At 46.1% G+C, this 26,019-nt stretch overlaps 1 long non-coding RNA gene across 1 annotated transcript; it reads right to left on the bottom strand.

Moving 5' to 3' along the window:
- Positions 1-14,377: 14,377 nt before the first annotated feature.
- On the bottom strand, positions 14,378-20,659 carry LOC123570361 (uncharacterized). Its single transcript, XR_010583539.1, has 3 exons — positions 20,578-20,659; positions 16,285-16,600; positions 14,378-16,124 (listed from the first exon to the last, which is right to left on the bottom strand). It is a non-coding gene; the product is annotated as an uncharacterized lncRNA (long non-coding RNA).
- Between the last annotated feature and the right edge of the window lie 5,360 nt (positions 20,660-26,019).

Genomic DNA, 26,019 nt, shown 5'->3' with positions numbered 1-26,019 from the left:
GCACGGTGGCTCAAGCCTGTAATCCCAGCACTTTGGGAGGCCGAGATGGGCGGATCACGAGGTCAGGAGATCGAGACCATCCTGGCTAACACAGTGAAACCCCGTCTCTACTAAAAATACAAAAACTTAGCCGGGCGAGGTGGCAGGCGCCTGTAGTCCCAGCTACTCTGGAGGCTGAGGCAGGAGAATGGCGTGAACCCGGGAGGCGGAGCTTGCAGTGAGCTGAGATCCGGCCACTGCACTCCAGCCTGGGTGACAGAGCGAGAGTCCGTCTCAAAAAAAAAAAAAAAAATTCATAACACAAACTCCACCTTTTTCAGCTAATACTATGTCCAGGGCCATTTTGTTTTTCTAAGTTATCTGGCTAGCAGGCCTTAATTGGTCGGCTATTTCTTTGATAGCATTTCTGGTGAAATTAATAAACCACTATTGATTGTAATAGATGTAATTTATCTATCTAATCTCCATTTTTATTAATAGTTACCCATGGAAATACTGCTTTAAATCCTGCAGCTATTTGGTCTTCGGCTTTGAATTCATCAGGTACCCCCCGTGGGACTCCAATTGTGTCTAAATGAACTTGAAAGTCAAAAGACCCTTGGCCGGGCGCGGTGGCTCAAGCCTGTAATCCCAGCACTTTGGGAGGCCGAGATGGGCGGATCACGAGGTCAGGAGATCGAGACCATCCTGGCTAACACGGTGAAACCCCGTCTCTACTAAGAAATACAAAAAATAGCCGGGCGAGGTGGCAGCGCCTGTAGTCCCAGCTACTCGGGAGGCTGAGGCCGGAGAATGGCGTGAACCCGGGAGGCGGAGCTTGCAGTGAGCTGAGATCCGGCCACTGCACTCCAGCCTGGGCTACAGAGCGAGACTCCGTCTCAAAAAAAAAAAAAAAAAAGAAAGTCAAAAGACCCATAAGAGGCTTCTCTTATTTTATGGTGTTATGGTTTTTCTTTTTCTAGTTGATGAAATGCCAGGGTGAAAGGGATAGTCAATTGGGCAACAGTGCAAGTGCCATTCCAATTACTTGGCAGAGTGTCCAGTAAGGGTCCACCACAATACCACCATACATTTGCTGGAGGATGAACAGGGGCAGACTGACTGGTAAGCTCTTGGAAAGGCTTAAGCTCATTGTATCCCATAAGGTCTCCAAGAAATGCCTGCAGGGGCCTTTGAAAACAGTATGCTGAGAATAGATAGGGCTCAAGGACAGCATCTCCAGTTGAACTTTTAATGAACTCCTGTAGGCGCCAAGAAGGCGGGCAGATAAGAAAAAGCATAGAAACAAGGAACTGAGTAGAAGGTTACATGTGGGAAAAGAAAGTTTGTTTTGCATTGCATTCTTTTTGCTGACGTGAAATTTATGGGGTATAAATAAAGTGAGGCGGAGGCTCTGAGTGCGGCCGCCATGTTCTCTGTGTGTCTTTGTCTTTGTGTGTGTTCTTTCATTCTCCACCACCCCCAGTGCGGCCCCCAACAAATGCCAAGTTTTCCCCTTGTTGTGAGAGACACAAGGTAAAATTGACGCTAGGAGATGGAGGCTGGATGGCTCTTGGGGCCTGACCCACAGGGTGTTGGACTTTAAGAAATAGCAGAGAGAGACTGGGCGTGGTGGCTCACGCCTGTAATCTCAGCACTTTGGGAGGCCGAGGCGGGCGGATCACAAGGTCAGAAGATTGAGACCATCCTGGCTAACACGGTGAAACCCTGTCTCTACCAAAAATGCAAAACATTAGTCAAGCGTGGTGGCGGGCGCCTGTAGTCCCAGCTACTTGGGAGGCTGAGGCAGGAGAATGGCGTAAACCCTGAAGGCGGAGCTTGCAGTGAGCTGAGATTGCGCCACTGCACTCCAGCCTGGGCAACTGAGGGAGACTCTGTCTCAAAAAAAAAAAAAAAAAAGAAAAGAAAAGAAATAGCGGAGAGAGAGCTCAGCAGGATTTATTACCCCAGGCTGTGGGGTCTTGGAAAAGAGCTACTATACAGTTCATGCCTGGTCAACTAGAAGACCATCTGAGTGGGAAAGGGACAATCTGGGCCTCTGACTGGTGGTGTGCACAAGCGTTTGTTTAATGCATGCACAGAATATTTGATCCATGTTAACCAGACATTTGTATCTTGATACCTTATTTTAATTGTTAAAGTTTGCCTTAAATTAGTTACTTTTTTTTTTTTTTTTTTGAGACGGAGTCTCGCTCTGTAGCCCAGGCTGGAGTGCAGTGGCCGGATCTCAGCTCGCTGCAAGCTCCGCCTCCCGGGTTTACGCCATTCTCCTGCCTCAGCCTCCCCAGTAGCTGGGACTACAGGCGCCCGCCACCTCGCCCGGCTAGTTTTTTTTTTGTATTTTTTAGTAGAGACGGGGTTTCACCGTGTTAGCCAGGATGGTCTCCATCTCCTGACCTCGTGATCCGCCCGTCTCGGCCTCGAAAGTGCTGGGATTACAGGCTTGAGCCACCGCGCCCGGCCTAAATTAGTTACTTTTACAATAACTATTTTATTCTTATCACTGGGCATAGAAGATATGACAGTCTGGTTAAAAAAGAGCTTAGGAGAAGAGAGGGAAGGGGGCTAAGAGCATGAGGGATGACTAAACACATTTTGAAAGACCCTGTAAGATTTGTGCCAGCCAAGTTGGGTCTTATGCCATAGAAGTAGCTCAAAGCAGGGTTAGGATCCGTAGAAGTGGGGGTGAGAATAGAAATTTGGACCAGATTACATTGGTTAAACTGGCAATTGGAAGGAGTGTTTCCTTTAGCAAAGCAAATGTATGGCTTTAAGGACATACAATCACCTGTTGATGAGGTCTAGTCCTGACATTCGGTTGTTTATAATACATCGTTCCAGCCAAGACAGGCCTGTTTTTTTTACATTTATTAAAGAACAGGAGTCGTGGTCGGGTGCAGTGGCTCACGCCTGTAATCCCAGCACTTTGGGAAGCCGAGGCGGTGGATTACGAGGTCAGGAGATCGAGATCATCCTGGCTAACACAGTGAAACCCCGTCTCTACTAAAGAATACAAAAAATTAGCTGGGCATGGCGGCAAGTGCCTGTAGTCCCAGCTACTCAGGAGGCTGAGTCAGGAGAATGGCGTGAACCCAGGAGGCGGAGGTTGCAGTGAGCTGAGATGGTGCCACTGCACTCCAGCCTGGGCAGCAGAGCGAGACTCTGTCTCAAAAAATAAATAAATAAATAAATAAATAAATAAATAAATAAACAAACAAACATGAGTCGCTTTAGGGGGAGCCTCTTGTCCAACAGTGACAGAGATATTTCTCTGAGGCTAAGAGCTGTTTTTGACTCTGGAGATTTCCACAGGGCACAATGAGGCAAGCATTAAAGGAAATAGTCTGGGGTGAGCCCATCCTAGTTACATTAATAACGAAAGGATTAGCAATAGAAGGGGAGAAGGAGAAGGAGTAATAGAACAGATGGAAGATAGTTAAACTTTTCTTAGCTTTAGTTTTGGTAGGGTTCTCCCCTGAAACTATGGCCCATGATTCTGGAGGGGGTGGCACTTTTTTTACTCAATTGTGATGAGTCCATCCTTTTTTCATTGTCTAGACTGGCTCCCATTCTTATTAATTTCTCTTTCTCTGTGGCAGAGAAAATAGGGATTGTAATGGTGAGGAAGACGAGGAGTTAAATGAAAGATAGGCATTTTAGATGAAACCGCAGCCTGTTTGGCTATCTGACCTGTTAGATTATTTCCCTGACTCTCAAAAGAAAAGCTTTTTTGGTGTGTGGGGACATGGACAATAGTTATGTCTTCTGGCAACTGAAGCTTATTTAATACTTGGGTGATTAACTCCGTGTGAACAAAGTCTTGACCTTTACTATTGATAAGACCTCATTCAGTCCAAATTTTTCCAAATGTATGAAATGTATGTGCCAGCCCAAAAGCGTACCTAGGATCAGTATAGTTGGTTTCTTCCTGGTTCTATAAGTACTTTAAGGCTTGGCTGAGTGCAAACACTTTACAAGTTTAGGCAGACCAGTTATTAGGCAATTTTTCTGACTCTATTTCTTTAAGAGCTTTTTAAAATTAATTACTGAATACCCATGTCTTTTATCCTCAATCACCCAAGAGGAACCATTTATACGTAAGTGTCATCCCATCCTGAAGGGAGTTTCTCCTAGGTCTGGCTGGACCTTTGCATGGTAATCAATTAAGTCTAAACATGTATGTTCTGTTTTTAGATTTGGATCCCCTGTTAAGAAACTTGTTGGGTTGGCCGGGCGCGGTGGCTCAAGCCTGTAATCCCAGCACTTTGGGAGGCCGAGACGGGCGGATCACGAGTTCAGGAGATCGAGACCATCCTGGCTAACACGGTGAAACCCCGTCTCTACTAAAATACAAAAAAAATTAGCCGGGCGAGGTGGCGGGCGCCTGTACTCCCAGCTACTCGGGAGGCTGAGGCAGGAGAATGGCGTGAACCCGGGAGGCGGGGCTTGCAGTGAGCTGAGATCCAGCCACTGCACTCCAGCCTGGGCAACAGAGCCAGACTCCGTCTCAAAAAAAAAAAAAAAAAGAAGAAACTTGTTGGGTTAAGTGAATTATTAGCAGTTAATGTTAAATCATTTTTTTCTAGTAGAATAGCCTCATAGATTCCTTTTGTAACAGGATGATCCACAGACAAAATCCCTCAGACACCGGGTTAAAAAAGGAAGAGACTTTATTCAGCTGGGGGCATCGGCAGACTTGCATCTCAAGAATGAACTCTCTGAAGAAAGAGTTCCTGACCCTTTTAAGGGCTTACAACTCCAAGGGGTCCATGTGAAAGGGTCATGATAGATTAAGATCTATAGATAGCACATGGTTAGAGTAGGGGGTTCATCTTTAACTTCAGGCAGCTTTTACTTCCTCCTTCTCTTCAGAGACAAGAGACAGTAAGAGAAATGGCCTCTCTCCTCATTCCCTCCTTTGACAACCTTACTCACTAGTGAGGGTTTTCATTCTCATCTTCCCTACCCAGGTCTTCCTGTGAACAGCTGAGGTGTCTTGATGAACTAAGGTGGTAACAAAGCCTCTTGGTGACTGGAGAAATACGGGTGACATACAGGGGAGTTACATGCATGTTCCTAACACTATTATTATTCCCATTATAAGAGTTTTAAATCCTCCTAGAGCTGGAAACCATTTTCCAAATAGGGATCCAGGATCAAACCTATGCCAAATCTGCACAGGCATATGTGCCTATCCTCATGCTTTGGCTGTGCATGCACCAGTCAGCTTCCAAGTGTGACTGGAGCAGAGCTTGTCATCTTGTTCAGAGTCACATTGCAGGTGTTGTCCAGGCTTGGTCTCACCCCCCAGGTCTCAGGTGCTGCAGGTTTTACATGGCTATGGTGGATCCAGGCTGGAATTCTCTCTACCTTTATGGCTGTGGGAGTGGTCAAGATGATGATCTGGGGTCCTTTCCACTGTGACCGCAAGGGGTCTATGTTCCAATCCTTAATCCACACCCAATCACCTGGAGAGAAAGGGTGAACTGGGGAGAATAAACTGACAGGGCACCTCTCGTTTACCCAGGCTGAAATTGTTTGTGTTATGTTCCCTAAAGCCTGTAGCTGTTTCTGTAACTCAATTTCACCTAGCTCATGAGGAGTGCCTGGGAGTCCCTGTAGTATGGGAGGGGGCCTATGATATAATATTCCATGAGGGGAATATCCTGTTCTTTTAGAAGGGGTACATTTAATCTTAAACAATATCATAAGGAGAGCTTGTACCCACTTTAATCCTGTTTCTTGACACGCTTTCCCTAAACTATTTTCTATAGTCCGATTCATTTGCTCCACTTTCCCAGAACTCTGTGGTTGGTAAGTGGTATATAGTTTCCATGTGATCCCCGATACCTTTGCTGTCTTCTGTACCAAGTCAGTCACAAACGCTGGCCCATTGAGCCAATTCATAAGGGCAGTCCAAACCTAGGGATGAGATCTCGGAGAAGCACATGGGTTACTTCATGAGTTTTCTCAGTTCATGTTGGATAGGCCTCCACCCACCCAGAGTATGGATACACTAGAACTAGCAAATACTTGCTACCTCCACATCTGGGCATCTTGGTGAAGTCTACCTGGAGATCTTCAAAGGGGGCTGCTCCTTAAGCTTGTATGCTGAGAGGGACAGTTGGACCTTGCCTAGCATTGTGCTGCCAGCAGATGACACACTGCTGCAGCGCTGTTTTGGCAAGGGCTGACAGATGCAAGAGGTGGAAGTCCTGGCCTAGCAACTTTTCAAGTGACTCTTGGCCTAGGTGGGTGATCTCACACACAGCCAGTACAACTGTGGCTCCTAGCAGTTGTGGCATGGCTAGTCTTCTGTCTGATAACCAGATCCATCCCTCTTCTATCACCTGCCCTCCCTCTGCCTGGAGAAAGTCCTTCTCTTCTTTAGAATAAGTAGGTACAATGTCAGGTACCTGAGGGAGCAGGGGGGCTGCGACTGATGCCCAGTAGGGAGTGGATGCTGCTGTTAGAGCCTCTGAGTCATCTCAGGAGTTCCCCAAGGCAATCAAGGTGGAAGCTCACTGGTGTCCTCTGCAGTACATGACTGCCACCTTTTAGGGATTCCACACTGCCTCTAATAATAGGATCTCTTGCTGAGACTTTATGTCTTTTTCCCCCAGAATTCAACAGGCCTTTTTCTTTGTATAATGCCCCATGCACTTGGAGAGTTAAGAAGGCATACAGAGGGTCAGTATAAATGTTTACAGTCTTACCTTCACTTAGCTCAAAGGCCCGAATTAAAGCAATGAGTTCAGCTTTCTGGGCTGAAGTACCCTGGGGCAATGATTTGGCTTCAATGACAACATCCAGGGTTACCACCACATATGCTGCGCACCTCTCTCCTTGTGGGTTGACAAAGCTGTTCCCATCCACATACAGCTCCCAGTCTACTGATGTCCAAGGATGGTCTTGGAGGTTGGGCCTGCTAGAATAAACTGAGTCCAACACCTCTACACAGTTATGTTCAACTGGGCTCTCTAATATCGGGAGTAAGGTGGCGGGGTTCAAGGTATTGCAAACTTCAATGGTTATGTGGGGATTTCCTTAGAGCAAGCTTTGGTACTTAGTCTACCATTCATTAGCCAATGATGTCCTTTGGTATGCATTAAAGTCACCACATCATGGGGGCCCTTTATGTTCAGGTTTTGCCCAAGAGTCAGCTTATCCACTTCTTGTACTAGCAGGGCAGTTGCTGCCAAGGCCCTCAAACATGGGGGCCAACCTTTAGAAACCCCGTCTAGTTGTTTAGAGAGGTAGGCCACTGGCCTCGGCCAGGGCCCCACAGTCTGGTCAAAACTCCAACCGCCGTCTTCTCTCTCTCTGACACATATAGTGTAAATGGTTTTGTCAGATCAGGCAGCCCCAGGGCTGGGGCCGACATGAGTTTCTCTTTTAACTCAGGAAAATGTTGTTGCTGTTGGGACCCCTATTAGAAAAGTTCCTTGTCACCCCCTCTTTGTGACTCCATACAGGGGCTTGGCCAGTACTGCAAAGTTTGGGATCCATAACCTGAACCCCATGGCTTCTAAGAATTCTCTCACCTGCCTTCTGGTCTTAGGCTCTGGTAGGCTGCAAATGACCTGCTTTCTTTCTGATCCCAGAATGCACTCTGCCTGTCGGATAGTAAATCCCATGTAACGTACCTGCTGTCTGCAGATCTGAGCTTTCTTCTTGGACAACTTATACCCACAGTCCTCCAGGTGCCAGAGCAGGGTATCCATTCCCTTGGCGCATCTGACTGCCATGGGGTGTCCCAGCAGAAGGTCTTCCATGTACTGGAGCAACACGCAGCCTAGGTCTTTGGCAGGAAACTTCTGGAGGTCTCGAGCCAGCGCCTCCCTGAAGATGGTGAGGGAGTTCTTGAACCCTTGGGAAAGCCAGGTCCAAGTATACTGAGTGGTGACACCTGGCCCCAGATCCTCCCACTGAAAGGCAAACAGTTTCTGGCTCTCAGGACCTAGTCTGATGCTAAAGAAAGTGTCCTTCGGGTCCAGGCAAGTGAACCAGCTGTCCTCAGCTGGCAGCAACCCCAACAACATGTACGGGTTAGGCACCATTGGGTGCAAAGTCACTATAGCTTGGTTGACCAAGCACAAATCCTGTACTGGCCTGTAGTCCTTGGTCCCTGGCTTGGGAACAGGCAGGAGGGGAGTGTTCCATGTAGACTGACAAGGGACTATAATTCCAAAGGCCTTCAGGCACTTGAGGTGGACCTGGATACCTTCAAGAGCTTCTCTGGGGACTGGGTACTGTTTTGCCTGAGCGGCTGAGCCCCAGGCTTAACTTCTGTGAGTACAGGGGCCTGCTTGATTGCCAACCCTGGAGGGTTGCCTTCCACCCATACCTTTGGCCACCGCTTAGCCAGAGCTGGTCCTATCTCTTGTCCTGGCTCGGTTAAGAAGTCTCCATTCCTCCTCCTGAGGAACCATAAGGGCTATGATGACTCCCATTCCAGGTAGCTTAACTGTAAACAGCTGTGCTTTGTAAAAGAGATGGTGGCTCTCAGCTTGCTAAGTAGGTCCCTTCCTAGCAAAGGCAAGGGGCACTCAGGCATGTACAGAAACTGGTGAATCATTTCGTGCCCCCCACCCACACCCCACAGTGCAGGCCCAGGGCAAACAGAAAGCTTACTTTGCTGAAACACCTGTGGCTCCAATTATATCAAAAATCTTTTTGATTAAGGGGGCAACCAGGGTGGTTACTACTGAATGTTCAGCACAAGTATTGACAAGAAGCTCAATGTCCTTGCCCCCGACTGTCATCCTGACCATGGGCTCTTTGGGGGCACATAAGCCCGGTCCCCTTCAGTCCAGTAACCCTTCTTCCAGATTGAACAAGGCCCCTTCATCCTTGTCTGAGGCCTCCTGCTCAGAGTCACCTTGTTTCCCTTTCCACAGCGGACACTTGTCTTTCCAACGTCCTATTTCCTTATAGTAAGCACACTGGTTATGCTGCAAGTGTGGACAGCCAGACTGGGTATTATTCCTGGGGTCCCCCTTTTCTTGCCCCTTTGTGGGGGATCCTTCAAATAGCTGTGGCTAGCAGGTCAGTGGGCTTGGCGTTCACTCTCTCTGCGGTTCTCTCTGCTGCTTAGTGCATCTCTATTCACAAACACTTGGTTGACTATCTCCAATAACTGTAAAGTATCCATACCTGCAAACCCAGACTGCTTCTTCAATTTTCTTCTAATGTCTTCTGTGCTTTGACTAACTAAAGCCATGTTAATCATGCACTGATTTTCAGGGCTATCAGGATCAAAGGGAGTATACATACAATAGCCCTCACATAGTCTCTGGTAGAATTGTGCCTGGCTATCATTTTTTCCTTGAATGCCTGAGGGGAAGGGTCGGGACCGCTGAGCGGGGAAGATAGTCTAGGGGATCCCATGTGCTGAAGTCTTTAGGCATGGGAACTGGCTTTTCTGACTTTTTATTTTGGGGTGCTATATTAGGTTTTTCCCTAGTTGTCTTTAAGAGAAAAAGGAGGACAAGTCCCTGTCTCTAACAAAGAGCATAGTCCAGTTTTTCTTTGGGCCAGATGCGGTGGCTCATACCTATAATCCCAGCAATTTGGGAGGCCAAAGCAGGCAGATCACCTGAGGTCAGGAGTTCGAGACCAGCCTGACCAACATGGAGAAACCCCGTCTCAATTAAAAATACAAAATTAGCTGGGTGTGGTGGTGTATGCCTATAATCCCCTTTACTCAGGAGGCTGAGGCAGGGGAATCACTTGCACCTGTGAGGTGGAGATTGCGGTGAGCCAAGATCATGCCTATTGAATTAGAAGCTGACACATCACATCTTCATTTGACCCAAACTTTGGCCAGAAGATTGAGGGTTTGAGGATGGGTTCTTGAGTCCAAATAAAATGCAATTTTTGTTTGTTTGTTTGTTTGTTTGAGATGAAGTCTTGCTCTGTTGCCCAGGCTGGCGTGTGGTGGTACTATCTCAGCTCACTGCAAGCTCTGCCTCCTGAGTTCAAGCAATTCTCCTGCCTCAGCCTCCCAAGTAGCTGGGACTACAGGTGCACGCCGCCATGCCTGGCTAATTTTTATTGTATTTTAGTAGAGACTGGGTTTCACTGTGTTATCCAGGCTGGTCGCAAACTCCTGAGCTCAGGCTATCTGACTACCTCAGCCTCGAAAAGTGCTGGGATTACAGGTGTGAGTCACTGCACCCAACCAGCAATATTTTATAATTTGTTGTTTTGTCTTATGTTTAGTCCTTTCATTATTTTTCCAATATTTTAAGAGACCTGGGGGATATCAAAGGGATTATTATTGTTATTATATTTATCTTTTCTACCCCCTGTTTTGTTTGGGGTATTTCCCATATTGGGTCCTGGTTAGGGTCAATCTCTCATACTAAAGATTTCTTGCCTGTTCTTTCCCTGGAGGCTTGTTAAGGCTCAATCCCTCATAATAGAGATTTCTTGCCTATTCTTTCCCTGGACGCTTGCTAAGGCTTAATCACTTATACTAGAGATTTCTTGCCTGTATTTTAGTCCCGCCTGCTGGAGGCTCCTTGCATCTTTCTTTCACTTCGTCCACTCTGGCTGCTTTTCTCATGGGAATTTAGGTCTCTCTTAGCATTGGCATGCCAGTATAAGTCCCATGGCAGGATCTGCCACAAGCAGTATGAGGTGACCATGGAACTACAGATAGGACCCACTCACTCTGCACAGCAGTAGTGCTCAGTATCATTCCAACAAGCAGCACCACAAGCAGTAGTGCTTGTGATCATTTACGCAGGCTCTCAACCTCCAGAATCCCAACCACCAAGGAGATACTTTGTCACCCATGTGAAATTTTTTACCTTGACTCGTGCACAGAGTTATCTGGTCTCCAGGGTGTTGTGAGCCTTTTTCTTTCTGTGTTGCTGAGAGTCCAGATTTATACATCACAATGAATGGGTCTCGATCTCTAGCCTCTGGGGCCACCACAACAAGGCAGTGGGATGTGTCTCCCCCAAGAGTTGATGGAAGACCCTTCTCTGGAGAAGAATGGGAATCCCAGATGAGCCCCTAGAATTGTTGGAAGTAAAATGTTTGATGTCACAAAGTGAAACCAGCACTCAGGCGAAACATTATTCAGTAAGGCAAGAGGGTATTGTTTGTGTCAATCACGATCGCAAGAGCACCCAGAACAAAGGAGAGAAAAGGTCTTTTATTTATTTATTTATTTTGAGACGAAGTCTCTCTGTGTTGCCCAGGCTGGAGTGCAGTGGCACAATCTCAGCTCACTGCAACCTCCACCTCCCGAGTTCAAGCTGTTCTCCTGCCTTAGCCTCCTGAGTAGCTGAGATTACAGGTTCATGCCACCATGACCAACTAATTTTTGTATTTTTAGTAGAGATGGGGTTTCACCATGTTGTTCAGGCTGGTTTCGAACTCCTCACCTCATGATCTGCCCACCTTGGCCTCCCAAAGTGGTGGGATTACAGGCATGAGCCACCGTGCCCAGCCAAGTTTTTTATTTTTAGCACAAAGTCTCTACCTCTGTGTCACTCCCCCATGGGCTGGGGTCAGACCACACAATCTAAACTGACCCGATTGGCTATTTGTGAATATTTTTACAAATGAAGGGAAGGGAGATGTATGAGTCACATTAGTGGGACCTGCGGTTTTAAAAGGTGGAATGGGTGCAGAGTGAGTAACCAAGAAAACAGATGTGAGTTATTGATTAGAACTGATGGGAAGAAAGATTGTTACAGTAACTAGGGGCAAGGAAGCATGGAGAACAAGAAATTTGAATCTGAGAACAAAGAACAAGGAAGTTAACAGGCTAAACCTTTTAAAAGAAATTTTATTGTATTTTACAATACATAAAATTTTTGTTCAAGAGAAAATCAACTTTTACTTTGGTAATAGTGTATTATCAATACTAAAGCTAATTTTAATAAAACCGTATAAATAAACTCAAATTGTCATTTTTTACCACTGCAGATTTACATATATATTTTGTAATCTCTTGTATTTTTTTAACTTTTTGTATTTTATTTGTATTTACATTATTTTTAGTTTTTCAAACAACCCTTAAGTAATTTCAAACTGTTATAGGAGATAGAAAGAAATCATTTAGGGCCAGGCATGGTGGCTCATATCTGTAATCCCAGCAATTTGGGAGGCCAAGGTGGGAGGATCACTTGAGGTCAGGAGTTCAAGACCAGCCTGGCTAACATGGTGAAACCCCATCTCTACTAAAAATACAAAAAATTAGCCGGGCGTGCTGGTGCACACCTGTAGTCCCAGCTATTCTAGATGCTGAGGCAGGAGAATCACTTGAACCCAGCAGGCGGAGGGTGTGTAACGGCCCAAGGGGTTCACCTTGCCCTTTGCCTAGACAGAGCTGATTCATCAAGCCAGGGTAATTTGTGGAGGAAAAGTTACATATTAAATTTGAACTCAATTGAACGCGGACACAAACAATGGTCACCAAGTCTTGGAACAGGTTATGTGAGCCCCTTGAGGCATTTATCCAGTGCTGATATGGAGAAATCTCCATTTCAATCTATTCATACATATTAGTTATTGAAAAACAATAGACAATTGCAAAAAAACAAGTTGACCATTTTGTGTTCCTTGAGTCCAGTCACGAAGGGACCCCATGACTAGGCCTCATGCCAAACAACTCATTACAAAAAGAGTTAGGGTCCCAGACAGCACTGAAGCTTCATAAGACATCTCCACGTCTGTGCACGGATGGGTGGCCAACTCTGGAACCCAAGGTGTTGCTTCCCGGTTGGGTGGTGAATCCTCCATAGTCTGAGGAGTACAGTTTCCGACTCTGAAGGCAGGCCTGTTGCTTCCCAGTCTGTTGCTGAATCCTCCATAGTCTGGTGTGGAGGTAAAGTTAAAAATTAAATTTGAACTAATGGAATGTAAACACAAACTATGGTAGCCAAGTCCTGGAACAGGTTGTGTGAGCCCCTTGAGACATTCATCCAGCGCTGTTTCAGAAAAACAGGAGCGATCCTACTGGCATCAGATTGCTGCCTCTTGAGGTCAGGGATCCCAGAGGAAGGAGCAGACCCTCTTCTTTGCTGTTCTCCAACCTCCTTGAGTGGTATCTCCAGGCATGGGAGTGAACCAGATAAATGGGGCCTGAAGTGAATTCCTAGCAAACAGCAGCAGCCCTATAGAATGGAGATCCGACCATTGAAAGAAAAACAAACAGTAAGCAACAGCAAAAGCATCAAAAACAAACAAAAAAAAGTACCCACAAAAACCCCATCCAAGTCCAGGCCTAGTGGCTTCCACCTGTAATCCTAATATGTTGGGAGGCCAAGGTAGGTGGATCACGATGTCAGGAGACCAGTCTGACCAACATGGAAAAACCCCATTTGTCCAAAAAAATACAAAAATTAGGCCAGGTTTGGTGGCTCACGCCTGTAATCCCTGCACTTTGGGAGGCCAAGGCAGGCAGATCACCTGAGGTCAGGAGTTCAAGACCAGCCTAATCATCATGGGGAAACCCCGTCTCTACTAAAAATACAAAATTTGCCAGGTGTGGTGGGACATGCCTATAATCCCAGCTACTTGGGAGGCTGAGGCGGGACAACCGCTTGAATCCAGGAGGCAGAGGTTGCAGTGAGCCAAGATCGCACCATTGCACTCCAGCCAGGGCAACTATAGTGGAACTCCATCTCAAAACAAACAAGCAAACAAAAAAATTAGCCAGGTGTGGTGTTGCACGGCTGTAGTCCCAGGTACACGAGACATGTCTGAGACATGAGAATCACTTGAACCTAGGAGGAGGAAGTTGCAGTAAGCCGGGATCATGCCACTGCCCTCCAGCCTGGGTGACCGAGCAAGACTCTGTTTAAAAAAAACAATTCAAGGGTCAGCAGCCTCAAATATTGAAACTAGACAAACTCACGAAGATGAGAAAGAATCAACAAAAAAAAACGCTGAAAGGCCAAAGTGCCTCTTCTCCTCCAAATGATCAAACTGTCTCTTCAGCAAAGTACAGAACTGGACAGAGGATGAGATGGATGAACTGACAGAAGCAGGCTTCAGAAGATGGGTAATAACAAACTACTGAGCTAAAGGAACATGTTCTAACCCAATGCAAAGAAGCTAAGAACCTTGATAAAACGTTAGAGGAACTGCTAACTAGAATAACCAGTTTAGAGAGGGACATAAATGACCGATGGAGCTGAAAAGCACAGAACGAGAACTTCATGAAGCATACAAAAGTATCAATAGCTGAATTGATAAAGCAGAAGAAAGGATATCAGAGTTTAAAAACCACCTTGGTGAAATAAAGCATGCAGACAAGATTAAAGAAAAAAGAATAAACAGGAACAAACAAAACCTCTGAGAAATATTCTGTGTTCTGTGCAGGAAATGCATGAGGGGAGAAGAAAAGACACCTACACAATACCTTTAAGGGCAAACAAATTTTATTCCACGTAAATGGCAATGCAGATATAGTAAGCAAATTGATATAATAAGCAAATTGCAATGGGAAGGGGAGAAGGGAAAAGAGATAAATATGTTTACATTCACCAGACTATGGAGGATTCATCACCAGATGGGGGAGCAACAGCCTGGGCTCCAGAGTCAGACATTACACTCATCAGACTATGGAGGCTTCACCACTACACCAGGAAGCCACAGCCTGGGCTCCAGAGTCAGCCACCCATCCGTGCACAGATGAGGAGAGGTTTCCTGAAGCTTTGGCGCGGTCTGGGACCCTAGCTCTTTTTGTAACAAGTTGTTTGGCATGAGGCCCGGTCATGAGGGCCCTTCGCGACTGGGCTCAAGCAACACAAAAAGGTCAAGCTGTTTTTGTGTGGTTGTCTATTTTTTTTAATAACTAATGTATAGGAATAGATTGAAATAGAGGTTTCTCTGAAACAGTGCTGAATGATTGTCTCAAGGGGCTCACACAACCTGTGCTGGGACTTGGTGGCCATTGTTTGTGTCCATGTTCAACTGATTTCAAATTTAACATGTAACTTTTCCTCCACATTTGACCACATTTGGATACTCAACTGTAGGAAAATACTCTTACAGATATATGGGGAAGGCAAAGTTGAAAGAGATTACAGATACAGGGTAAGCACAGGAGAATTAAAAGCGCAATGAATAAAAACCAAATTTGGCATGGCTTTGCAAGGAGTGTAACATTGTGAGAATTACCAGGAATATACACACCACATTTAGTATGCAGCAAGGCGCAAACCCCTCCTTGGGCTGCGGTAAGCATCTCTAATGCCATTTGATTTTGCAACACAAAAGTATGCAGCTGAGCAAATTCATCTGATAAAAACGTAAGTTCAATGCTACTATTATTAAGAGATTTTTCTGTATGTAAGGTTAATGTTTTAATTTGTTGCTGAAGCAGGATTGTACCAGCAGCAAGGGAAAATACTGTTATAAAATACCACCACCAGGGAGGCCAGCACATTCATAACTAGTGATGTTTGTAAGCATCTAGATTACTGGGGAGGGGAATATTATCCCCGATGGTGAATGGAATTAATGGCCACCCCCAAGTGCATCCCCCCATTCAATGCAGGGACAGGTACCATCACCCATAGGATCTGCATACCAAGAGCCCCCTCAGGGGACAGCAATGGAGCTACTGTAATCATAGTGTACTAATGTGTTATTAAAGTAAGAAAGAGATTGTGTTTCATTGGGTGCGATGTTGTCGATTTGGAGTGTGTGTTGACAATTGTCTGGAAAAACTCCATTTAAGGCCTCCAGACAAAGGGGATGCTATATCAAATCTGGCCACCAGCACAGTAGGTTCTCAATATATTCCATTCCAGGCATATTGGGCAGAATACCAAGGCTTTTGATGCAACGTGAGGGTAGAGTTCATCTTTTTCTGACTTGGCAAACATGGATTGCTTAGTGTGGTCAAAGGAAGTCCAGGTTGGATTGCAAGTGTTGTTGTTGTGGCCCCACTGGTAACGACATAGCCTTGCAGAAATGTTGTCAGGGATGATTCTCCAAGGTAGCCCATTCCAAGTGGTCTCCGGCAACTCAACATATAGCCAACATTGACAGCATTTGGCTTCTGTTGCAGCGGTGGCTACCCAGCTGATGAATTTTTTCTTGGCCTCAGATACAAAGACCCAGGTGCTGATAATTAGTAGATAGGTTACTCCCTGTAATGACAAAAGCAGAGGAGAACACAATATTGTTTTTCATCTTTAGGAAATGGTACTATGCCTTTATTTTCCACCCCCATAGCTACAAGGTCACCAGCCTTAGGAATGGGATCTAATGAACGCTGTACCCATATTTTGGCTCCAGGATTTAAGCTACCTGTACCAGTGGATCTCATCTCCCAGTTCTGTATGTAGCCTCTGTTGGGGCGGAGATTTCCTCAGGGGTTAACTGTTGACAAGGTGCCACTAACAATCGAACAATCTGCATCTGTGGTTTTATAGCAAAAGAATCTGGAGTGGTATTATATAAAATGACCTTTCTATCTTGCCTGTAATTGCTATCAGTTATACCACCATACATTATGATGCCTCTCATTCCAAGGCTTGAACAAGTTGTAATCCATTAATCCACATTCAAGTTTGCAGTTATGGTGGAAATGTTGGCCTGTTGATCTTCCTGCTGTTTAAATAGCCTGTCAAGAGAAAGCAGAGACACATTTGCATCAACATGGAAAACAGCTGTAATAATAGTGTGTGCCAGGATTCAGCTGTCTTCCCAGTATTGTTTTCTCCAAACTTCTTTATTCCTAATTAACCATTCATTTCATTACCATTGGGGCATCCAGCTAGTATGACCATTTGCTACTGACCAAAAGTTGGTATACAAGTGACAAATCCCTCTGGCCTCCTCCTGAATAGCTCCGAGGAACGGCTACTAGTTCAGCTAACTGGCTGCTCCTGAAACTAGGCCTCATATAGAAAAAATTAACACCAGGTGGCTCTGGATAGGGTCCCACCCTGCCTCGATAGGGACCCACCCTGATAGGGTCCCACCCTGCCAATTCCAGGAAACAACCTCATGGGGTCCCACCCTGCCTCGAAGTTCCCGGAATCAACAACTCCAGGAAAAAACCTCATAAGGTCCTGCTCTAACCAATTAGCATAAGACACCTTGCTCAGGCCATAGCGAGACCCAATCATTTTGCGCCTTAAGCTTTGTTTGAATTTCGCACCATAAGCTGTGTTTGAACTTATGTTTGCCTATATAAACAGCCTGTAACAAGCAGTCGGGGTCCCAGGGCCAACTTAGAGCTTAGGACCCTAGCGCGCTAGTAATAAATAACTCTCTGCTGTGAATCTCGTGTCGGTGATCCTTCGCGGCGACCCCTGCCCAGGAGGGAATCGACAGTTTGGTTCCAACACTCCCACCCCTTCCTTCATCAGAAATGCTGATGTTTTTAACAGGATTATAAGCCACAGCCTTCCAGCATCAGGTCCCATTGGTGGATGCATCGGTAAACCAAGCATGTTTCTGATCCTCTGGGCTTAGTTCTTTAAAGGATTTGCCCCATTATATGTGGGAGGTTTTCTTTCCTATCTGCAGGACTTGCTCAGTGGTTTCCTGAGCTGGCAGGTTTTGTACATCCTCACATAAAAATAATACCCCTATCGGGCGCGGTGGCTCACGCTGTAATTCCAGCACTTTGGGGGCTGAGGAGCGTGGATCACGAGGACAGGAGTTGGAGACCAGCCGGACCAACATAGTGAAACCCCGTCTCTACTAAAAATACAAAAATTAGCCAGACGTGGTGGTGCTCACCTGTAATCCCAGCCACTCTGGAAGATGAGGCAGGAAAATCGCTTGAACCTGGGAGGCAGAGGTTGCAGTGAGCCAAGATCAAGCCACTGCACTCCAGCCTGGGTGACAGAGTGAGACTCTGTCTCAAAACACAAATGATACCCCATTTGGTTTCGGCTTAGCCTGGTCTTGTATGTACCATTTCCATTCTATGATGCTACTTCATTGGGCATGCCCTATCAGGTGAGTTTTGGGGGAACTCATAACCCAAGTCATAATAGGAATTTCAGGCCTCAAAAAGACATTATGGTTGTGAAGGGGTGGCCTGCCCCTCCACACCTGTGTGTGTTTCTCATTAGGTGGAATGAGAGACTTGAGAAAAGAAATGAGACACAGAGACAAAGTATAGAGAAAGAAAAAGTGGGCCCAGGGGACCGGCGCTCAGCATACAGGGGACCCACGCAGGCACCAGTCTCTGAGTTCCCTTAGTATTTATTGATAATTATCTTTACCATCTTAAAGATGAGGGAATGGCAGGACAATAGGATCATTGTAGGGAGAAAATTAGCAGTAAGACATATGGATAAAGATCTCTGTGACATGAATAAGTTCAAAGGAAAATGCTGTGCCTTGAGATGCATATGCAAACATCTCCATACACCTTTTAGCAGCATTGCGCCAGCAAGTCCCACCTTATGCCGTAAGCGGTTTTCTCCTATCTCAGTAAACAGAGCATACAATCGGGTTTTACACCGAGATGTTCCATTGCCCAGGGACGGGCAGGAGACAGATGCTTTTCTCTATCTTAACTGCCAACATCCGTCAAAAGGCCTTCTTTTCTCTTGTACTAGTCCTCCTCAGCACAGACCCTTCACAGGTGTTGGGCTGGGGGATGATCAGCTCTTTCTCTTCCCTCGAGGCCATATTTCAGACTATCACATGGGGAGAAGCCTTGGACAATACCTAGCTTTCCTAGGCAGAGGTCCCTGTGAGCTTTGGCCATGTATGTGTCCCTGGGTACTTGAGATTAAGAGAATGGTGATGGCCTTTAACCAGCAAACTGCCTTCAGGCACTTGTTTAACAAAGCACACCCTGCACAGCCCAAAATCCATTAAGCCTTGAGTCACCGCAGCACATGTCTCTTGCAAGGACAAGGTTGGGGGTAGGGTCACAGATCAACAACATCTCAAATACAGAACAAGATGGAGTCTCTTATGTCTACTTCTTTCTATATAGACACAGAACAGTCTGATCTTTCTTTCTTTTCCCCACAGGTTGAAGCAGAGGTGTTCTGTTTCTGGCAAAGCCAACAGCAAGCTAACAATTGCTTCCAGAAAGGATTATAAGCTTTGCTGGCCTCTGCCAGTTTCTGGGTCCAAAACCCGAGAGGTACCCTCTTCCCATCTTGCTTCTGCCTAAGTCTCCAATTAGCATGTTGATCTAGGACAGTTACTTGCAGTTCTCCTGGCCCATCCTGTATGGACCATAGATCTAGGGATGGTTGCACCGCTTGTTTAGCTTGTTCAGAAGCCGTGCTGTCTGTCTCTCCCCAATGAAAGTCATAGCATTTTCTAGTGACTGCATGCAGGGGTTGTAAAATGTTACCCAAGTGGGGAATATGATGTCTCCAGAATCCAAACAATTCAATAAATTTCTGGGCCTCCTTTTTAGCGGTAGGGGTTGCAAATTCTAGTATTTTAGCCTTAGCCTTTGGTAAAATGGACTATTTCCCTGCATTCCATAGGATGTCAAGGAGTTTTACAGTTTGTGCAGTTCCTTGAATTTTACTAGGTTAATTTCCCATCCTTGAAATAGGAGCTGGGCTTTTACCTGCTCCAAGCCCCAGCTGACTAATTCTTCACTTTTACCCTGACCAGCCATTCGGACAGCTGTTTTTTCAGCAATACACTGATAGCTTTGAGCCCGATCAGTCAAGACATAGGCCTGGCATTGGGCCCAGGTCAGTCTGGAAGTCAGAGTAGCATTTTCCTTTTCCAGCTTACATTTCTTTTGTAGCAACCAGCCCCTCTCTTGATACATTAACTTATAAGCAGTAAGCAAACACTATCCACTTTGGGAGATCCCCTCAGCGTGTCCTTTGGTGACTGGAATCCCCTGCAGCACTTCACACACAGTCAAAGGTTTAAATTGCGCTAATTTAGATTCCCAATTCTCACAAAAGCCAGTTCCCCTGGACCATTCAACCACCAAAGGGAAAACTGGGGGAGTTCCCATCCCAGGATATGGAAAGTCTCTGAGCTTTCAGCCCCATCCTTGTGGACAAAAAAGTGACACACTTTTGTTTTCTTTTTTTTTTTTTTTTTGAGACGGAGTCTTGCTCTGTCGCCCAGGCTGGAGTGCAGTGGCCGGATCTCAGCTCACTGCAAGCTCCGCCTCCCGGGTTTACGCCATTCTCCTGCCTCAGCCTCCCCAGTAGCTGGGACTACAGGCGCCCGCCACCTCGCCTGGCTAGTTTTTTTTGTTTTTTTTTTTGTATTTTTTTTAGTAGAGACGGGGTTTCACTGTGTTAGCCAGGATGGTCTCGATCTCCTGACCTCATGATCCGCCCATCTCGGCCTCCCAAAGTGCTGGGATTACAGGCTTGAGCCACCGCTCCCGGCCACACTTTTGTTTTCGAATCCTGTTTGTGATGCCAAAAATGAGCTGTATGGGAAATGTGTGAGGGTAGAAGAAAAGACACACACAATACATTTAAGAGTAAACAAGCTTTATCCCATGTAAATGGCAATGCAGATATAATAAATAAATGATATAATAAGCAAATCAATATAAGAAGCAGATTGATATAACAAGCAAGTTGCAATGGGAAGAGGAGAAGAAAAAAGAGATATATATATATTTACACTCACCAGACTATGGAGGATTCACCACCAGACTGGGAAGCAACAGCCTGGGCTCCAGAGTGGGCCAGGAAAGGTCTCATGAAGCTTCAGCGCAGTCTAGTACCCAAGCTCTTTTGTAATAAGCTGTTTGGCATGAGGCCCAGTCACCAGAGCCCTTCACAACTGGTCTCAAGAAACAACAACAAAAAAATCAACTTGTTTTTGTGATTGGCTATTGTTTTAAACAACTAATGTATAGGAATATATTGAAATAGCGATTTCTCCAAAACAGCTCTGGAAAAATGCCTCAAGGGGCTCACACAACCTGTTCCAGGACTTGGTGACCACTATTTGTGTCCACATTCAATTGAGTTCAAATTTAATATTTAACTTTTCCTCCACACCAGACTATGGAGGATTCACCACCAGAGTGAGAAGCAACAGCCTGGGCTCCAGAGTCAGATCTTACACTCACCAAACTATGGAGGATTCACGACCAGACTGAGAAGCAACAGCTTTGGCTCCAGATTCAGCCACCCGTCCGGACACAGATGAGGAGAGGTCTCATGAAGCTTCCGCGTGTTTGGGACACTAGCTCTTGTTGTAATGAGTTGTTTACCATAAGGCCCAGTCACAAAGGTCCTTGGCGACTGGGCCCAAGGAACACAATAAGGTCAACTTGGTTTTTTTGCAATTGTCTATCGTTTTTCAATAACTAAAGTATAAAAATAGATTGAAATAGAGATTTCTCCATAACAGAGTTGGATGATCGTCTCAAGGGGCTCACACAACCTGTTCTAGGACTTGGTGACCATTGTTTGTGTCCACGTTCAATTGAGTTCAAATTTAATATTTAACTTTTCCTCCACAAATTCTCCTGTCCTGATGAATTGGCTCTGTCTAGGCAAAGGGCAACGCGAGCCCCTTGAGCTGTTACACAACCTCTGCCTCCTGGGTTCAAGCGATTCTCCTGCCTCGGCCTCCAGAGTAGCTGGGACTACAGGTGTGCACCAGCACGCCCAGCTAATTTTTTGTATTTTTAGTAGAGACGGGATTTCACCATGTTAGCCAGGCGGGTCTTGAACTGCTGACCTCAAGTGATCCTCCCACCTTGGCCTCCCAAAGTGCTGGGATTACAGGCGTGAGTCACAGTGCCTGGCCCTAAATGATTTCTTTCTATCTCCTATAGCAGTTTGAAATTACTGAAAGGTTGTTTCAAACTGAAAAACTAAAAAGAATGTAAATACAAATAAAATATAAAAAGTTAAAAAAATACAAGAGATTACAAAATATGTATGTAAATCTGGAGTGGTCAAAAATGACAAATTTGGTTTATTTATAAAGTTACATTAAAATTAGCTTTAGTATAGATAATACACTATTACCAAAGTAAAAGTTGATTTTCTCTTGAATACAAATTGTAGGTGTTATTAATATGACAGCAAAATACTTCTGTTCACCTTTTGAATACATTCAAAAACAGAGAGTAAAAGAATATTCCCATGCTCTGGGATGGGACTGGCTTAGCTCAGGGAGGAAGCCCTGCCTGAAAAGTCTGCAGGTTAGGCTGTTCTTTTCTCATTCAGCCCAGCATCTGATCTCATCTTCTGTCACTCAGGGCCTGCGGGGGCGGGGCCTTCAGCATTATCCAATCGGGGACATCGGGCTGGAAACCGTCCAATCAGGCACGCAGCTGGAGCGAACAGAACGGCTTCGGATTTGGCGGGGCCTTTGTCTCTCCCTGCAGCTGGAGCTCAAGGACTTGTCTTCACTGCTCTGTGTCCTCTGCTCCTACAGGGCCAGCTTATGTGGTCCTGTGACCTGAACGTATTGAAAGATCCACAGCTAAGACTCCGGGACCCCCTGGAAACGTAGAAATGGTGAATGTGTCCGGTCCGACATCTCGGGAGGTGGGCGGGGGGGGCGGGTGCTGGTTGAAACCAGTGGAAGGTGGCTGTAGCGGGCCCTCAGGTCTCCCTGCAGTCAGCTCCACAATCGGCGCCCGGAGTTCTCCTTGCCCAGCTCGGCCTCAGTCCCCTTCAGCCATAAGATAGCGGCTGCGCTGACAGCCGGGGCCCCGGGCGTCCTGTCTCTTCCCTGCGTGGTGACTGTGCCCTGGCCTGGAGCCCTCTCCGGGCAGCTCTGCACCGGCAGCGCCACATCTCTCCCAGATTGTGCAGGGACCAAGGGGAGGGTTGTCAGGGGAGAATCCTGATTCGGAGTGCGGATTCATGCATGGGGAGAGCTTTGGTCGTGGGGTTCACAGTTTCCTTTTGACCAATTAAGAATTTATGGGGCCGGGCGCGGTGGCTCACGCTTGTAGTCCCAACCCTTTGGGAGGCGGAGGCTGGTGGATCACTTTAGGTCAGGAGTTCAAGACCAGCCTGGCCAAAATACAGCTCCACTAAAAATACAAAAATTAAGTGGGTGTGATGGTGAATGTCTGTACCCCGGTTACTCGGGAGGCAAAGGTGAGAGAATGTCTTGAATCTGGGAGGCGGAGGTTGCACTGAGCTGAGATCACGCCACTGCCCTCCAGCCTGGGCGACAGAGCAAGACCCTGTCTCAAAAAAAATTATGTGAGTCACTGCCAAAATATCAAATAATTTAATCAAAGAGTGATTCAAGAATTGTGGAGCACCCGGCCAGGCGCGGTGGCTCAAGCCTGTAATCCCAGCACTTTGGGAGGCCGAGACGGGCGGATCACGAGGTCAGGAGTTCGAGACCATCCTGGCTAACACGGTGAAACCCCGTCTCTCCTAAAAAATACAAAAAACTAGCCGGGCGAGGTGGCGGGCGCCTGTAGTCCCGGCTACTCGGGAGGCTGAGGCAGGAGAATGGCGTAAAAACCCGGGAGACAGAGCTTGCAGTGAGCTGAGATCCGGCCACTGCACTCCAGCCTGGGCGACACAGCGAGACTCCGTCTCAAAAAAAAAAAAAAAAAAAAAAGAATTGTGGAGCACCCAGCTTTGTAGTTTGTGGTCCATGGTTGGGGCTTAGTTGCGTAGTTTCTTAATTTGTGCAATCAAGGTGGAAATTTCCTGGTTATGTATTCAGAGCTTAATTGGCAGTTTATAGCTCTTTAAGCCTGAATTTTGTTTCCCCTAATGTAGTAATTTACCAAAAAATGCACTTGAGTTTAGATTTTTTTTTTTTTTTTTTTTTTTTTTTTTTTTTTTTGAGACGGAGTCTCGCTCTGTCACCCAGGCTGGAGTGCAGTGGCCGGACCTCAGCTCACTGCAAGCTCCGCCTCCCGGGTTTACGCCATTCTCCGGCCTCAGCCTCCCGAGTAGCTGGGACTACAGGCGCCCGCCACCTCGCCCGGCTAGTTTTTTGTATTTCTTAATAGAGACGGGGTTTCACCGTGTTAGCCAGGATGGTCTCGATCTCCTGACCTCGTGATCCGCCCGTCTCGGCCTCCCAAAGTGCTGGAATTACAGGCTTGAGCCACCGCGCCCGGCCTAGATTTTTTTTTTTTTTTGGAAGTAGTAATCCTGGGACTAGAGCCTCCTCAGTCTAATTGCCTGCCCCTTAATTATTTTCACACCCCATAGGGGTCTGATTATCCCTGGCATTTTTCACATGTGTCCCAAGCAGGGCCTCAAGTGTACCCCATGTTCCTCAATTAATAATTTGTTTAAAGCGTTTCATAATACTAATGAAAAATTTGTTTTTTGTTTGTAAATAGTTCTTATGAGAAGAAAGCAAGGAATACCCGCCTGACACTGTATTGTAAAAAATATCTGTGCCTCTTTTTCCTTTATATTGCCAGAGAACTTAACTGAATGTTTTCGGGTCAAGATTACTCTTCGGAAACTTTATAGGGTGATGTGTCCTCAGGCAACTTTCTGTTTTTTTCTGGTCCTGGGTTTTAGTACTTTCTGGGGATAAACCAAGATACCCACCATGGCTATGTCTGCTAGAGTGTCTAGTGACTATTAGCCCTTGGTCATTTTCTCCCATAGGACTACCTGAGGTATGGAGTGTAGCCTCGCAAGGGACCAGGTGGCAGCCTTGGGGCTGAAAGGCATCTCCTGGTGCATTTTTTTGTTTGTTTGTTTGTTTTTGGAAAAGCTAACCCCTTGAGACGTGAAGATTGTCTTCATCCAACCTAGCTTCCATTTCTTGGAGACACATTGCTGGTCAGCCAATCAGATGCTGGTATTGAGGGAAAACCAAATAATTTATGCCCCTTGGATTCTCTTGGGTGTGGCAGAAAAATAGTGAAAGAAAAATCATGAAAAATTTGTAAAAAAAAAAAAAAAAAAAACTCCAAAAGACAAAAATCTGACCCCAGTAAGATGGCATAAAATGCACCTGGAACATTCATGGAGGCATAGTGCAGTGTCTCCTGGGAAGGTGGTTTTTGAGCATGTAAGTGAACAGGGTGGGGTGGATAATTGGATCTGTACCTCGAAAAGATTGGTTCACTTATTTTGACCTCAGGTTTTTTTTTGTTTTTTGGTTTGTTTTGGTTTTGGTTTTTTGTTTCAGTTTTTGTTTGTTTGTTTTTGAGACAGTCTCACTCTGTTGCACAGGCTGGAATGCAGTGGCTCAATCTCAACTCACTGCAACCTGTGCCTCTTGGGTTCAAGTGATTCTCATGCCTCAGCCTCCCAAGTAGCTACGACTACAAGTGCGCACCACTGCACCAGGCTAGTTTTTGTATGTTTAGTAGAGATGGACCGGGCTGGTTCCAAACTTCTGGTCTTAAGTGATCCACCTGTTCTGGCCTCACAAAATGCTGGGATTATAGGCATGAGCCACTGCACCCACCTGCATCAGTTTTTTTTTTACTATAATCTACATTTTATTAGTAGGGCTTGAAAGGTAAGAAAATATTTACAGGCCGGGCGCGGTGGCTCAAGCCTGTAATCCCAGCACTTTGGGAGGCCGAGACGGGCGGATCACGAGGTCAGGAGATCGAGACCATCCTGGCTAACACAGTGAAACCCCGTCTCTACTAAAAATACAAAAAAAACTTAGCCGGGCGAGGTGGCAGGCGCCTGTAGTCCCAGCTACTCGGGAGGCTGAGGCAGGAGAATGGCGTGAACCCGGGAGGCGGAGCTTGCAGTGAGCTGAGATCCGGCCACTGCACTCCAGCCTGGGTGACAGAGCGAGACTCCGTCTCAAAAAAAAAAAAAAAAGAAAAGAAAAGAAAATATTTACAAAGGACATGAAAGAGATGTGTTTCAAAAAATTAGTGTTTAATCATATATTCCATTTGTTAATAATTCCCATTTACCTTTTTCTTTTTTTTTTTTTTTTTTTTTTTTTTTGAGACGGAGTCTCGCTGTGTCTCCCAGGCTGGAGTGCAGTGGCGTGATCTTGGCTCACTGCAAGCTCCGCCTCCCGGGTTCACGCCATTCTCCCGCCTCAGCCTCCCAAGTAGCTGAGACTACAGGCGCCCGCCACCACGCCCGGCTAGTTTTTTGTATTTTTAGTAGAGACGGGGTTTCACCATGTTAG

Source organism: Macaca fascicularis, chromosome 19, assembly GCF_037993035.2.
Source record: "Macaca fascicularis isolate 582-1 chromosome 19, T2T-MFA8v1.1".
NCBI classification, from domain to species: Eukaryota; Metazoa; Chordata; class Mammalia; order Primates; family Cercopithecidae; genus Macaca; species Macaca fascicularis.
The sequence above is the reverse complement of the archived record's forward strand: the minus strand, read 5'-3'. Positions and strand labels throughout refer to the sequence as shown.